This window comes from Schistocerca americana, chromosome 6 (genome assembly GCF_021461395.2).
Source record: "Schistocerca americana isolate TAMUIC-IGC-003095 chromosome 6, iqSchAmer2.1, whole genome shotgun sequence".
In the NCBI taxonomy this organism is placed as follows: domain Eukaryota; kingdom Metazoa; phylum Arthropoda; class Insecta; order Orthoptera; family Acrididae; genus Schistocerca; species Schistocerca americana.
Genome location: NC_060124.1, coordinates 284,041,814 through 284,053,971, shown reverse-complemented (window position 1 = coordinate 284,053,971; position 12,158 = coordinate 284,041,814). Strand labels below are relative to the sequence as shown.

General features: G+C 41.2%; 1 pseudogene; it reads left to right on the top strand.

The window, feature by feature from the left end:
• The first annotated feature begins 262 nt into the window (after positions 1–262).
• Positions 263–12,158, top strand: part of LOC124620093 — a 98,208-nt pseudogene continuing 86,312 nt past the window's right edge.

Here is a 12,158-nt window from a genome sequence, read left to right as displayed (position 1 = left end):
GCCAGTGATCCCTTCAGTGCAGATGCACACCAGACTCGAACTGTTACAAGAACTGGCGAAAAGCTGCGAGTCAAGAGGATAATGTGTAAGGGGCTGAGTCAAAAATTTGGTTGTTGGGAGGCGTGCTAGGTGACTCCATGCAGTTGCGATGAATACCGTGTCTCGATGGCATTGAAGACTTTGGTAGGTTTTCCGAAAAGGAGGGTTGGGGAGTATTTTGTTTCTACATTTATATTTACATTTATATTTACTACAGTATTAAATGCCTCATCAGACGGTAAAACGCGCAAATGATGCCCTCAAAAAGTTTTTTTGAAAATTTGAAGGAGGAAATATTCCTGTATTTAAAGGCCTCTATAGAGAAGGAGTAACTCTCTTTGGTAACATTTAAAGAGGCAGTTGGAACATGGCAAGAAGATTTTGACAACGGCATTATTCCTCTTGTCGAAGATGAGCAGCCATCGTACATATTATACAGGTTGGACTCAAAATATACATCTGGCTATGGATGGGTAGTCATTAGCTGGTCGCCAGAAGAAGAACTAGCAGAACTCAAATGCACTGAAGTTGGTGTCAATGTTGACTCCAGAAACCAGACTGTGTCAGGAGTTGCCTTTCCCATCACAAAAGATGCTCGGCAAGCTATTTGTGGTATGCTTGATGACGCATACAACTATGTACAGGTAAGGATAGATCTCGCTGAAGAAAAGAAACATCTTGCCACTGCTAGAAATGTTCCTGTAGCTAAATTAAGCCAGAAAGTTATTACTAATAACGCCCGCTATCACTTATACAATTTCAAGCACACTCATGACGCGGATTACATGGAAACCATAGTGTTTCATATATTCAATGCCAGGGTACTAGTTTTCGATAAAGGAGAGAATGTTGTATTCAAGCTGCGAAGGTTCTCTTGTGGAAACGTTGAGACAGATATTGGTCTCTCGGTTACACAAAAGATGAAAATACATTGTCGAGATGAGCTCATGGAAGCTGCATTGTATGATGCAATTCATCCAAAAACAAATCTTCACCAGCTAAAATTCGCAAACCAAAGAGCCCACCAAACGGTGGAACTCCATTCCTAGGAAAATATGGCACATTGGTCAGCGCATCTGCCTAGTAAGCAAGATACAAGGGCTCGAATCTTGGCCCAGCGCAAATTTTCAAATTTCTCCGTTGATTTAAATGAATGCCCGCTCGCAGCCAATGTCCGTAATTCCTTTGTGTCTTAAATAAATGTTCATAAAATTCTGTTCATTTGAGCGTTCTGCAGAGCATTACCGTGTTCCTGGCACAATCCTCAGAAAACAGGTTTTGTTAGTGGTTACAGTGAGGGTCACGCCCTATTCTGGGCTACAGCGGTAGCCGAGTATTACCAGACACAAGACAGATTTGAGAAGTCTTTTGTAGCCAAACACTGGTCTGTGGGGATACAGGAACTACTCAACAGTGAGGATTTCAACACTAATCTGTTTCATGCCCGTCGAGGTAGCGTGTGAAAATACATCAACAAAAGAAGGTGCTGGGATATCGCCATGTCTCACCATGATATATTGAGAATATTAAGGACGAAACGGCCCAGAAACGTAAGAGGAAACTCTTATTTTTTCCCAATACAAATCTTGAGAAATTCCTGTCTGTACTTGAATCCTTTGCCCTCATTCATGGAGGGTGAATATACGGACACATAGTGTAAAATTTAAATACAGCGACACCAAAAGTCACAATTCTGGGCCAAATCAAGATGTAAATCCTACCAAGCTACACACTGTGCCAATAGGGCAGCACAATGGCAATAACAGCGACCATCAGAATCATTATAATCATTCAAGCAGATGCAGACTAAGATTCAATGACAGTAGATACTGCCCTGAACGCGCAAATAGCAGCACACAGTCAGTGGAAAAACTGACATAATGGGCATCAAACTGATGAAAACTGGGGAAATCAGGTTCTTGACAGAAATGTGGCAGAGAAAGGCAGTCGCCCATTTACAGCAGCACTGGGAAACTAATTGCGGTCTACTTGTACCCCGAGATGATGATCACGAAGTGGGGTAAGTGCAGTGACAAATCGATGTAGCTGGTACGATATGACGACACAAATGACATTAGAAATGAATTTCAGTCCGATGCAGTTCATTGTAAAGATCGACACAGAACAACGTCACAGTCGCCGAAACCTGCATATGTGGGTAACAGCCTGACAACAATAATGTGAAAGAATAAAGTTACAAAATGACACAAGGAGCCAGCAGAGAAAAACCATATTAAAACCAGGCCACCAAGTTGGTGACAGCGGACCAGGGAACTGCGTGATAAACTATTCTGCGACGACAGAAAACGCAGCCAATTCGTGAAGCAGCCTGCAGGAGTATTACGACAGAATTACGTTAGCCAGGGCATCACCGACCCATTCCAGATGATTTGGTGCGACACTCTAACCGTGGAAAACATCAGAAATCAGCACGAAGAAGCAGGATATTTGAACTAGCCCGTCATCACTGAACAGTTGAGCAGTGATATAATGTCGAGCCTATGGTACTCTGCGTCACGCCGATGATGCTAACGTTTATGCCTCACAAGACTGCTCACACCTGAGGCAGCTCCACACTTGGCCGCCATCCTATTAGTATGAGAGGAAGTTCCAGATATCTTTGTCCTTGCTGGGGTGCCTACAGTAGACCACTTCACCCCCAACACAACGTCCCTGTAGCTGTTGCAACCACCCACACTCAGTGCAAGATTCTGGGGACTTGAGGCACTGTTAATCTGGGAAATTTAGCAAAACAGTACATATTTCTACTTATTAATTCTTCGGTTGTAGATTGTATTTTACATGTAGATTGGTTCGACAAACGGATGAAAAGATTGATAGTTCTTCTAGGAAATGCCACTTTGTATTTGACTGTGCTGTGGTGAACGTGAAATTCATGAAAACAGTTACTGGCCGAGGTAAATATTACCGAGGCATAGAAATAAAACTGATCAGGAGTAAGACTAGTAGTACACATGGGTAGCACTTGAGATAAGTACCGTTATCTGTGTTAAGGGAGCAAACCGTTAATAAAGTAGATGAATCTAAATATTTAAGCGGTAATCAGCAGTCTGATTTAGCAGGAACTTTTTATCGTATTCAGAAGCCTTTGAAGGAAGGTCTAGTTAAATAGGAGGTTATAATTGCCACCTTCATATCATTCGACATGAAATCTTCTGTTATAATTGCTACTCCATTCCATGGGTAAAATCCCTGACATCACTAGGGTAATAAGCAAATTTGCTGAGTTGGAACGCAACTGAACCATCCATGAGCAGCAGCGAAATCAGGAGGGAATACCAGGCTAATTATAAATGCCCGAGCTGTTAATAAATTAGTAAGATCTTTGTACCTGTCTGGACCCAGCCAGAAGATACCGAGGAACAAATACAAAAATTCCATGGAATTAAATATCTAAGTAGTACAGATCTCTCTACGTCCAGTTCGCAAATTCCTCTATCTGAGGAGTCGTGGAAATATACTTACTTTGTCTATACAGGTAAAAACTATCAGTTGTCCTTCTTCTTAAACGCTAGTTCAGGTGTCTTTAATGCAGAGCCATAACTGTACTGGGTCCAGAGTTGGTTAATAGGGTATCCCTCTTTGTGAACAATGTCTTAATAGCGACAAAAATATGGCAAGATCATACTGAACTTATACACAGTGTATTACGTGAAATTCTGGATGCTGTCGTAAGTACCAACTTATGAAGATCAAAATTCGGATACTAAATTTTTCTTACAGCATATTGAAACCCAAGGAATACATCTGGGCTGCGTAAGAAAAATAATAAATGGGAACTCTATATACAAATCCATTTGAGATTGCTAACGTGCCAAACGATGGACCCTTTTTACTTAGATTCAGCCGACTGCATCCCATGTTGGATCTGAAAAGAAACTTCCAGTAGTGTGCTGTAGGTGTATGTGTAAGTAATTATGTGAAATGTAGAATTATGTACTGCGGAGTGAATATCTGTAACTGGAAGTTTTACCTGTAGCGTGAGAAGTTTTTAACCACTAGACAGGAACTGCTTTACACTTACAAAAGTATGCATTGTACAAGATGTATTTATATGTGGAATGAAGTTTATATGTCTATGTATTGATTAATGTGCATTCCACAGTGAAAGAAATCTAAAACGATTTTTAATTAATTGCTACTAGTAATTTGGTGGACTGTGTTTTCCCTATAGACAGATGAACTTTTGTAAGTAAAGAACAAATTTAATAGAGCCTGGACGCTGGGCAGAGATGTGTGTACATAGGTATAACAATGATTTCTGATACTGATTAAAAGACAACCGTTACTATTACTTGTGGCTATACAGTTACGTTAGCGTTGAATATGATGTAGGCTTTTGAGCACTAGACTGAAAAAGTTATTTTTGGCGCTGCTGGCACATGAGTTGTCTACGTTACTTAAATGAGTACAAATTGCAACAATGAGAAGGTATGAAATGAAATGTGCGTGTGGCTATGGTCTCGAGGACTTAATGATACGTTAAACGTTTTGCTGGGTTTTGAATAGTCTAAATTGAGCAAGGTAATATAAGTTAGGTGCAGTCTTAGTTCAGATTAAACTGATGTTAAAAGTTTTTCTGTTTGACTTATTGTTGACGTCAGTGCATGTCCTATTGTGCCTTGATGCTAGTAACGATGGTATCGAATACAATACGTAATAAGACGTGCGGTATTATTTACTGTGTAAGTTGTTTTACACAAGAACTATCTGGTCGCATTAGGATCCGAGCAAGGATATACATAAGACATCTCTGAAGCAGATGTGCCATATTTTTCATTCATATTTGTAGGCCATACAATGTATTCATGTTAATGTACTAACTCTATTTAATCACACGTATAATCTAAAGTTGCTTCTGGTTTGGAAAGACAGTCTTAAAAGTTGTATTGCGAGGTTGCGATATGAGTCTGTTGGAATTGTATTCTCAGGCGGTCAATATAAACATGCAACCCTTCGTTGATCAGACTACTTGTATGCGTACTGAAATGAGAGTGTGACTGACAGGAATGAACTTAAGCTATGCATGTTTAAAAGCTGAGAATAACACATACCTTCAAGCAGCAACTGTGCTATTGAGGATGAGAGCTTCCCTTGTATGTAATGAATTCGAGGCGACAGTTAAAATATCCAAACAGTGCTGTTAGTGAAATGGTGCGCATTAGGTATTTTCATAATATACAGTCTATAGGTTCTTAAAAACAGCGAAGACGCTATGTGAGTGCGCTTGTACATGGTATGGACAGTACTGAAGTAATATGAATTGTAGGTGCGTTTCGAGTCATAAGATGAACAGTGAACAAGTTAGGAGGAGACTGAGTTATTTATTACATTAGTGAAAAGTTAAGTCACGTAGGTATGATGAGATATCAAGCTGACTTATGAAGAAATACTAGTTCGTAAAAGTACTTATTATAAAATAAAGGGGATAAAGAGATGATAGGTATAAACATCTGTCAGTGGTATTCAAGACTTTCGGGAATTCAGTTTACAAGAGCATAGTTAACATAATTAGTTGTCAGACTCACAGCTACATTTCAAAAGAGGGTCATAAACAGAAAATGCGATCTGTTCTTTGTGTAGGCTGTACTATGCAGGACTACATGATAACCTGAGGACAGCAGGTATTTTCATTTATCTAACAAAAACGTAAGTTGGAACTTTATAGCGTCAGAGGAAACTTGAACAACAGTTCAAGCTTCTTCATCTCCCAGTACCTACTGAAACCTACGTCCTTCTGAATCTGATAGTGTATTCATTTCTTGGTCTCCCTCTACGATTTTTACCCTCCACGCTGCCCTCCAGTACCAAATTTGGTGATCCCTTGATCCCTCAGAATATGTCCTACCAACCGATCCCTTCTTCTAGTCAAGTTATGACACGAATTTCTCTTCTCCCCAATTCTATTCAATACCTCCTCATTAGTTGTGTGATCTACCCATCTAATCTTCAGCATTCTTCTGCAGCACGACATTTCGAAAGCTTCTATTCTCTTTTTGTCTACACTACTTATCGTCCACGTTTCACTTCCATACCTGGCTACACTCCATACAAATACTTTCAGAAAAGACTTCCTGACACTTAAATCTACACTCGATGTTAACAAATTTCTCTTCTTCAGAAACACTTTCCTTGCCACTGCCAGTCTATATTTTATATCCTCCCTACTTCGACAATCATCAATTATTTTGCTCCTCAAATAGCAAAATTCATTTACTACTTTAAGCGTCTCATTTCCTAATCTAATACCCTCAGCATATCCTGACTTAATTCGACTACATTCCATTATTCTCCTCTGGTTCTGTCAGTTTATCCAGATCCCATCTCCTTAAATTCCCCCCTTTTTGCAGTTTCTTTAGTTTTAATCTATAGTTCATAACCAATGCCATTGACAGGGAAATATATTTGAATCTGCCCTGGACGCCGGAAAGTTCAGGGCTTCACAGTGTTCCATTCATTGTCCACTGCTTTTCCTACTGTTTATGAACCATCAACCAATATCGTGGAAGGTAAATCAAAAACTTTTCTACATGCAGATGACACGAGTGTCAGTTTTATAGATGTGGAATGTAACATAGACGTTACGGCAAGAATGGTAGTGTGAAAGGTCAGGTAAGAAACTGATGCATAACTGCAACAACATGGAACTCAGAAGGTAAATTTTACTGTCGAAAGATGATCAAATTGTCAGTAACATCCAACACTTTAATGTTTCGGGACTGTTGATAGATGGAAACCTAATTTGGAAATATCGCTTTCGGGATCCAGTGTATTAACTAGATTTTGCTACGTTTATTATGAGAGTAATGCAATCAACTCTGGTACAGAAATGCTAAACTTCCTTATTTTTCGTACCTAAAACTTATTACATAGAGATTGAATGACGTAACATCCTATTCCATAATTTTATCCTATTTTTCACTACTCATTCTCAATATGGAATCCATGTTATTGTTGATTTACTTTTTCAGAAGTACAGGAAGATTTGTTCATTAACTTGTTCTCATTCATTTGTATGTACTATTATAAATCTTTTTGTTTGTTTTTGAGGTGCTTCCTGTGAAGTATTTAGTGGCTCGTTCCGTGAAATGGTAACTGAGGCTCTCATGGTCCCCACTAACTGCATGAATTAATTTGCGCGGTCTGTTGAATAAAGTTCTTTTCAGTTTTGTGCTTCTTGTTGTTGACATGGTCACACTTTGACACTGCTGCAGACAGACGTCGCGTGTGGTAACATAGAGGATGTGCTGTTAAGCATGCTACCACTTCATACTTGCTGGGGAGCTCTCTAGAAACAAGAGGTGCCTTTCTATCGGTCTCCAGTGACAAATGTTGCCCCTCCGGCAGAGAATCAACAGGCTGTAGCCTCGGCTTCAAAAATGGGTTTGTCGCCGACACAAGGGCTCTCGCAGCCGGCAGGTGTGTGAGATGAGATACTGGCGAGCCGCGGGCGCAGAGTCGCGCAGGTGCGATTATCGAGTTAGCCGGAGGCAATCGAAGCGCGGGCCGTTGCCACCTGTTGCGGTACAGCACACAGAAGCGCCAGAACTCAACTTCCTCGCCCCTCTGCACTCGTGCTGCCGACTGGCAGACGAGGAACTATACTGAGGCACCCCAACCGCAGTGATCGACTGCAGTGGAGTCGTTCAATGAGACTGTAACATAGTTGTCTGTTTATTTCCTACAGTCATTTCAAAATTATGTTTGTCTTATGAGCATGAGACAGATAAAATAATCCACTCCAAGTGCAGACTGCCAAATAATTACCTACAAAATTTATTAGCACTAGTATGGACACTATGTGATCAAAAGTATCTGGACACCCCCAAAAACATACGTTTTTCACATTAGGTGCATTGTGCTGCCACATACTGCCAGGTACTTGTAACCTCCCCCTCACTTATCGACCTTAATGACAGTGAAAAATTAAACCGCGTGTTCTAATGGAAATTTGGAAAAAGCAATCGTCACCGAAGTTAATTTGTTGGTAAAGAGGGAGGAAAGGGTTACATCTAAATAAAAAAAAAAGCAATTGAAATTGGTGGAAATTGATTTTGAGAAAAGTACAAAATTAATAAAGAAAGTAAATGTGCGGTCGTTACGTTAACAATTAATTGGTGTTAATTAGATATTTGAGATTTGGGGAAAATTACGGTCGCCAGTCCTATGGACAACTACTATAATAACTGTAAATGAAAGATTAATGCACATATAATTAGCACTAAAGGCGTGGCAACTGAAGGTTGACACGTGTTGTGTGAAAATTCAATGTTTGTCAGAAGTAATACATTTCGCTACACTCTGACTTAATTTAGCAAAAGAATTAATAAAACCGGAAAATTTAAAGTTAATTTAGTGACTGAAATTAATAGTGAGCTTTGTTTCTGAAGCACTACGAAATTTAGCAAAATAAGGTTAGTCTTGGGCTACCTCAACAATCATTTCAAAAGCTACTTGAAACTACGCAATTTAGAAATAAGAGATTTAACTTCGAACGTGAATTAAATGATTCTGAACAATTAACAATAGTAAAATTTAGTACGTACCAAGCTGAGCTGCAGTCACAGGTAAGCTAAAATATGGTAACAAAACTCGCACTCTTAATTTGTGCTTGTGTAATCTAAATATTGTAGCCAGCTATGGGTACCTTAACTGAACTTTGAAATTAAAGCAGTGAAATCGAATGATGTTACTTTAATGCTGGCGTTTGAATTTCAACGACACTAGGGTTCATTCCGGAAAAGGAAGGGACCCTGCTTGGTAACGCAATTGGGAGAATGAGCAATAAAGGTTCATGCTACGTTGCTGTAATTTAAAGAGGCAAATGGAACAATTTTAAAAGCTGAGGTCTGCTATACAGTTCTAAAACTTCACGTGCTTCCAGTCTTCCTTGTTGGTTGATTGAAGGTTTGAAGCCGTCGATCGAGGAGGTGGCGACAGTCACTCATTGTCGGCTGGATGTTGGCGCGCCTTCTTCTCGATACCGTCACCAGGCGAAACGGGCTCTTGATGTGCACCAGCTAATGCTTCCCGTCGCGACACCGTGTCAGAAACTATCATAGCAAGTCGAGCGCAATTACATGCTGCCAAACCCCGGAAGCGCGGCTACTCGCGGGAGTGTCACACAACACACCTACTCCACCGCCCTACTCCAGCCAGAATCTGCTCTGCCCGCGCTCCACGTGGCCGAGTTCGCACTACCAAAGATCCTAAACACTTTGGTTCTCCACACGACCTATCGATGTAATAGTTCGATAGCATAGTTTTCCCTAAGCCAGACTCTGCGTAAAAATACAAATAATATTTACAAAACAAACCAATTATACGTCGACATAAAACAAATAGTAAAACAATTACCATATATAAAGACACAGAAATGTTATATCTTCAGGTAACAAAATAAGGAAAAAAAATTATAGTACAATAGATGGAAATAGGAGGATATGCATTTCCGGCGTTACATACTCCATATCAGCGACCTCAGTAGTCATTAGACATCGTGAGAGAGCAAATGAGATGCTCTGCGGAATTCACGGCCTTCGAACGTGGTCAGCTGATTGGGTGTCACTTGTGTCATTCCGTCTGTATGCGAGATTTTCACACTCCTAAACATCGCTAGGTCCACTATCTCCGATTCGATAGTGAGGTGGAAACGTGAAGAGACTCGTACAGCACAAAAGCGAACAGGCCGTCCTCGTCTGTTGACTGACAGAGACCGCCGACAGTTGATCAGGGTCGTAAAGTGTAATTGCCAGACATCTATCCAGACCAGCACACAGGCAGTCCAAACTGCGTCAGGATACACTGCAAGTACTATGACAGTTAGGTGGGAGGTGAGAAAACTTGGATTTCAAAGTAGTGCGGCTGCTCATAAGCCACACATCACGCCGGTAAATGACAAATGACGCCTCGCTTGCTGTAAGGAGCGTAAACATTAGACGATTGAACAGTGGAAAAACGGTGTGTGGGGTGACGAATCACAATACATAATGTGGCGATGCGATGGCAGGGTGTGGGTATGGCGAATTCACGGTGAACGTCATCTGCCAGCGTGTGTAGTGCCAACAATAAAATTCGGAGGCAGTGGTGTTATGGTGTGGTCGTGTTTTCCACGGCGGGGGCTTGCACCCCTTGTTGTTTTGCGTGGTACTATCACAGCACAGGCCTACATTGATCTTTTTAGCACCTTCCGCCTTCCCACTGTTGAAGAGCAATTGTGGGATAGCAGTCGCGTCTTTCAACACGATCGAGCACCTGTTCATAATGTAAGGCTAGTGGTGGAGTGGTTACACAACAATAACATTCCTGTAACGGACTGGCCTGCACAGAGTCTTGAGGAGAAACATAGAACACCTTTCGGATGTTTTGGAACGCCGACTTCGTGCCAGGCCTCACCGACCGACATCGATATCTCTCCTCAGTGCTGCACTTCTTGAAGATCGGGCTGCCATTCCCCAAGAAACCTCCCAGCACCTGATTGAACGTATGCCTGCGAGAGTGGAAGATGTCATCGAGGCTAAGGCTGGGCCTGCACCATACTAAATTCCAGCATTACCGATGGAGGGCGCCACGAACTTGGAAGTCATTTTCAACCAGGTATCTGGATAGTTTTCATCACATAGAGGATATGTTGCATATAGTGGTTTGTTGTGTGGAATACAAGGTGCATCTGGAATGTTCGGTGAATGGTCTCAAAAAATAAAGGAAACAAGAGTTACAAACGAAGTACCTGTACTGGCTTTCAAAGTACTGACCATAAGGTACACCTCACTTATTGCATCGGTTGTATAGCTGTTGGAAACTGTCAGAAAATCCTTCTTGTGGATTTTATAGCTGCACCTTGCTCACACGTTGTCGGCTATCCACATCATTCCAGGAGATGAGACCTTGTGTGACCAAAACGTTCCAGAGACAAATTCTTACGAATTATCTGCGGCCCACGTCGCCTCTCCGCCCCTTGTTGCCATCATCCGTCTTGATTTTCCTCAACGATCGTAATTTTGCTTACATCGCCTCCTTCACATCACGTTTCCGGTTGCAACGTGATACCTTTCCTTCATCTGGGATGGTATCTACTGAAGTCTCCTATCTGGTATCTTGTCTTCATTTGTGCTATTCACATGGCCAAGCAGCATCAGTTGTATCGTCATTGTCCACGTAACCGCCGTAGAACCCATGCACCATTTTCGTAGATGTGATGAATTGTCCAACCAAAAACCATATAAATGCATCTAGATTCCACTACTACAATCACGGACGATTCTAGAAGTCGGTCAAAGGTGGGGGGGGGGGGGCGGGTTACTGGGGGGAGGAGGGGGTTTGGGTGAATGGAATATCGCTTAACAAAGGAGAGTTGGGGTCCTCCACCGACAAATTGGTAAAATTTGGTGTTGCTTAGACTAGTTTTTGGTAACTGTTTTGGAGTTCGGGTAACAACGTGTCTACAGAATGTGTGTACGAGAAAATAATACAATTTGACCCAGGTGTCCGGCGATTTCGAAGTTTTTGTCTCGGTTCAGCAGTTTACGTGTTGGTAGGCATACCCGGCATATTTAGCTTGCTTGATTATTGTAAGTGGTACTCGTACATTAATATACATCCAGTGTATATTAATAAATAATAAGACGCCCATTTAAGTTAAATTATATTTATTGGTTTAGATAGTAAGTTGTTGCTATTATTCTTTTGTTAAAATGTATTTGAAATACATTGCAACCTATATTGCTACATAATTATAAAAAATATTCGCTGACTTCTGAAATAATTTTATCCAGTGTAATATGATACTCCATTTGGGGGGGGGGGGTATAGCTCCCTTAGCCCCCCCCCTTGACACCACTCCTACCTGCAGTCATATACTCCTTCACCTACCCCACCTCTTCCTGTACCACGAATCCTCAACTAACTACTAGATGGGCTCCTCTAATCAATCAAATCTTTCACCACTTCTGCCTCTAACCACATCGCCACCAAACAAACCACCAAAGTCCGAAGCACTACTATCAGGATAATCATATGCAGTAGTAAACGTAGCACCATCACCAGTTCTGTCACGAACACCATTACCGTCTCTGTTTTCAGTGCCATCGGCCATCACA